This window comes from Condylura cristata, unplaced genomic scaffold (assembly GCF_000260355.1).
Source record: "Condylura cristata isolate star-nosed mole 26May11 unplaced genomic scaffold, ConCri1.0 scaffold00024, whole genome shotgun sequence".
In the NCBI taxonomy this organism is placed as follows: Eukaryota; Metazoa; Chordata; class Mammalia; order Eulipotyphla; family Talpidae; genus Condylura; species Condylura cristata.
The window spans coordinates 29810135-29815197 of record NW_004567125.1 but is presented as its reverse complement, the minus strand read 5'-3'; positions in this window follow the sequence as shown (position 1 = coordinate 29815197).

The following is a 5063-nucleotide window of genomic DNA, read 5'->3' as shown; positions in this document are numbered from 1 at the left end:
CCGCTGGTTATAGGAAACACTACATGAGGCTACAGAGACAGCTAGAACAGAGAAGGCAGCATAGCAGGAGTGGGATCAGGTGTTTGGGTCACTACTTCAGGTCTTACTCTTGTTTTCAGGAACTTATTTAAGGGTCCCACAATGTCTATCCTCCTTCCATTTGATGACAGAAGGGGTCAGGGAGAGGGAGGGTGGCTGTGCTCACCCAACTTCATGGCTCTATGGGAAATATTTATTCATAATGAGCAGCTCAAGTTGCTTGGTCATTTGTAGCCCATGATAAATCAGCATCTATTCAGCCCAGTAGCAAGCTGGACGCTGTTTTTCTAAGGGAGAGCAGTTATCTGCAAAGGACAACAAGGGTTTTGCTCTAAATGCTAGAGATATGCTCTATGATTCACCTACTGGAATTTTCCAAAAGTTTTATCAATGTCTTCACCTGCTTCAACCAATTCACACAACCTGGATCATGTCACTGGATAAAAGGGCCAGAGTAACACACCCAAATGAAAAGTGTATTACCTTCAAAGTCCTAAGAGGTCCAGTGACTATTTTTTGGCCATAGAAGGGGCTAGATGCAATGATTTATCCTTCACCTTAGGAGGGCTAGCTCCACATCACTGGACCCCTAGATAGTTCCCTAAAGTAGAAGACACCTGGGCCTTAGTTGCTTGAATTTGCCATTCTATGATACACAAATGGCTTACCAGTAAGTTTAGAATAGTGGCTACTTCTCATTCACTTGGTCCAATCAGCAGGTCTCCAATTAGCATGTAATAGGCCAGGGTGATATCTTCTGGCAGGCAAAGGTAATCAAGATCCCTGTGAACTACATTATGACACAGGGCTAGATATTTGATAGGTACATCCCTGAGACAGGAGAGTAAAGGCTCGCTTTTGATGGGCCTTATGGACAGGGATGGAGAAGACATTTGACAATCAATAGCTGCATACCAGGTACCAGGAGAAGTGTTCGTTTGCTCAAGCAGTGAGCCTCCATCTGTTGGAGCAGTTGCAGTTGGAATCACCACATGGTTAAGCTTGAGATAAGCCGCAGTCATTAACTTTAAGATCTGTCTTGTGCACAGGCCAAACAGAAAAACTGAGTGGGGCCCTCCCTGGTGGCACAACAGGTTAAAACACTGCCCCAGAAGAGATCCACATGGCCTAACAGACCTCTTCTGTCTCGCCTGCTGCTCCCCTCAGCAGTGTACTTCATCATTCTATCTGTTCTGCACCCCACTCTGACTCTGGTGAACCCTCTCACCACCCCTGTACCTCTGGCCTGAGCTCCAGTTCTTTATACATAAATAAATCTTAAATAAAAAAAAAGCTGAATGGGTTTGGGTTTGTGTGGGAATTACCACTTCTGCAGCTTTTAAGGGCTTGATGGTGGCATGAACCTTCTGCAAGCCCTCCAAGAATACAGTATAGTCACAGGTTGATGAATGCTATATGCTGCAGTCAGTGACGGATTGCAGAGACAATGGCCCAAGCTGCCATGCCCTTTAACCTGGGTGTGTAGTAGGCTGTACCATCTCAGTTTGTGTAATTACACTCTATGACATTTGTACCCTGAGGAATTTGCATAAGGACTCATTTTTCAGAATGTCCCTGTTGCTAAGTGACTGTTCTATTACCTTTAGCTTACCACTTTCTGAGGTAGGTGTCATGACTTCCAGTTGGCTGTTGCCACTATAGCAGCCCTCACTCAAGTTTCCAGTGTATCTATTATCAGTTTCCCAGAACTGAGGAAATAACCATAGGGTGGACTGGGGGCCTCATTAGACTCCCTGTGGAATTGCCCTGAGCTAAAACTCCACTGATTATCTAACTTCCATGAGGCCCTGGGCCAATGGGCCACAGTGATGTCTTGGTGTCCTGGAATTAGTGTTAATTCAGAGCTAATGTTCAGAAATCCCTGAAAGGTTTGATTATTTCTTTTCCTCATGTGTGCAATTATCCTGGTAAAGGGTTGTAAGTCTCAAGGGAGAAGGTGTGAAAAAAGATTAACATATAAATTTTCACTTGTATGGGAGGGTCCTTCCTCAAGAGTCCCCAGCCACCCCTTCATTTAAGGTGTTCTGGGTCTCTTTGAGCCAGACTATTCTGATAGCTGCTTTGGCTCTGCAGTCCGTTGTGGTAACCATGCCCACCTTGCCTTTGGTAGCTGAGTGCTGCCAGTTGGCAGCTGAAACCCAGGATTCAATTACCCCCTTTGCATTAGGTTTCCCACTCAGTGACTGCAGTTACCACACAAGTTCTGCCCTATAGGCAACAGCGACCATAGAGTTCCAATGAGACTGGGTCTCCCCTCACAAATTTACTTTTCACGTTTGTGGTAAAAGCTATGTCCTTTTACACAGCTCTGCAAGCTAGGGGCAGCTGCTTCAGTCTGAATTCGCTACCAGGCCCTGGGCTAACCCACATGGCACAGCTGACCTCTCCTGTCTCACCCGCTGCTCCCCTCAGCAGTGTACTTTGTTGATCTGCCTGTTCTGCTCCCTACTCTGTCTTTGTGAAGACTCTCACTGCCCCTGCATGTCTGACTTGTACCCCAATTCTGTATGCGTAAATAAATCTTTTAAAGAAAAAAAGCTATGTCCTTTTAATTTTCCAGAGTGGGCACCTTCTGGAGTGAGTTGTTAAATGACAAATCCATTTTAAAATTCCAACCTCCCTCTGTCTTTGCCTCCTTTCTTCTACAGTAAACCACAGTTAATGCTGAAACCATAGTGTCTGTTTACTTATCCTTTCATCAAAATTTGCTTCCTGTATTTGGAGCTTGTGTGAAGTACATTTGCTTATGCCCTTCTGATAGGTTAAACCTTTTGTCATTACATAATGCTTTTGTTTCAAGTAACAGTTTTAGTGTTAAAACCTATTTTGTCTGATTTTAGTATAGCCAATTCCGCTTTCTTTTGGCCATTGTTAGCATAAAAACTTTTTTCTATCCATTTACTTTCAACTTATTTAGGTCTAAGAAGTCCTCAGAAGGTGATTCTATTGTAGACCGCATATAGTTGGATCATGTTGTCTTAGAAATTATTCTGACAATATGCCTTTTAAGTGCATTTTAATCTATTTACATTTAATGTATCATGTTAATATTCATCTTTGCCATTTATTTTCTATTAAAAAAAAAATTCTTCCATTACTAGGCCTCCCTGGTGGCCCAAGGGTTAAAGTGAAGCTCTATGAAGCTGTCCGCAGCCACAGCAGCATGAGTTCAATCTCCAGCCAGGGAGGTGATCCACACGGCGCAACAGACCTCTCCTGACCTACCTGCTGCTCCACTCAGCAGTGTATTTCAGTAGATCTGCCTGTTCTGTTCCCCATTCTGTCTCTGATGAATCTTCTCCCCAATTGTACCCCCCTCACCTCTGGCCTATACCCCAGTTCTTGTATGTGTATATAAATAAATCTCTTTTAAAAATTCCTCCATTACTGATTTATTGTGTGTTAAATAGGTGTTTTAGTGTGTCATACACAATGTCATTTTGCAAATGTGAGTGTATGTAGGAAATAAAAGATCCCTGGAAGTGGAATTGCTTCGTCAAAGGCAGGTGGGTCTTGCACTTAAAACTCTGTTAAGTTTTCCCAGATTGATTTCAAATGCTTTTAACAACTAGATTGGGTATTTTCCAAAGACAGTTTTGCATTTTATTGATACCATCCATTGGCTTAACAGGATTTACCATAGAACTGTGTCTTCCTGGAGAGGGGCACCTAGTAATGCTCTCTATTCTTACATTTTAATGCACAACAGGCCAAAAGAATGTAAAGAAGGAAAAAAGAAATGTTTATGACATTGTGACAGAATATTGGAAAATGAGGAACTATGCAGGATCAGGATCAGGAACTATGTGAACAGATGTGTAAACCAGGATCCCTGTGAACTGCAAGTATTTATAGAGTTCTAGAATCTTGGGAGAGAAAGTATGACTATGGGGGGAAGACTGGGATGTTCTTTAAGGTGGTAAGGACTTAAAAAAAAAGGAAGAAAAGGCCTGGAATTAGGAGATTAAGATTCATAAATAGCAGATAACTTGCACAATTTCTTACTGAGCACTTACTGTATGTGTGTGGTTATTATTTTTCCCACGGGGAAGACCATATGATGAACAAAACCAACTTTTACCTACCCAGAACTCTCATAAATGATTATTCATTATAGAACCTAATAGTTCATTTATTCCTTATTCCATCTTAATATTCCTCATTTCCCAATTGAGGAAACCTAAGGTTCAGAGAGGTGAAATCATTTGCCCAAGTCACCCAGTCAACTAGTGTCCAGAGACACATCGCTCCATTCACCCTGCTCTGCACAGGACTAGCTTGTACAGTGTTTCACTTCATTGTGCCTTCGCAGACAGCATTTTTCACAAGTTGAAGGTGTGCAGTAACCCTGTTAAGCTTGTCTACAGGCACCATTTTTCCAACAGCATGTACTCACCTGGTGTCTGTTTCGTATTTAATTAAGGTCTGTACATTTTGCTTTAGACCTAAAGCTGTTGCACCTCTTATACAGACTATGGTACAATGCAGACAACTTGATATGCACCGGGACACCAAAAAATTAAAGTGTCGGTCTTTATGCCTTACTGCGGGGGTCTGGAACTAAACCTGCAATAGCACTGAAGTGTGCTGCACTCCTCTAAATATTGTTGCTAAGCAGCAACAACCACCATTTCTGTGCCGGGCTCCGTGCTAGGGGATGACCCCATGAACGTATTCAACCAACACACTGAGCACCTTACTGTGGGGAAATTGGCGCCCAAGAAGCCCCTCCATCAGCTAGGGGTGCATATCCGGAGGAGGTGCTCTATCTACAAGTCCGAAAAACCTACCGAGAGGGTTCACATGCTTAGAAATGTCGAAGCTCCGAGCCGCCCCAAAGAGCTTACCCGGAGGTGTCCGCACAGCCAGCGCCCGGGCGCCGGTGAGCAGCGGTTGGGCGAAACCATGTCCTCGAGCGCCCGGCGCGCCGGCGGTTAGTAGCGACGCCCCCGCGCGTGCGCATTGAGCGCCCAGCCGTCTCGCCCGGCTCCCGGCGTCCGGGC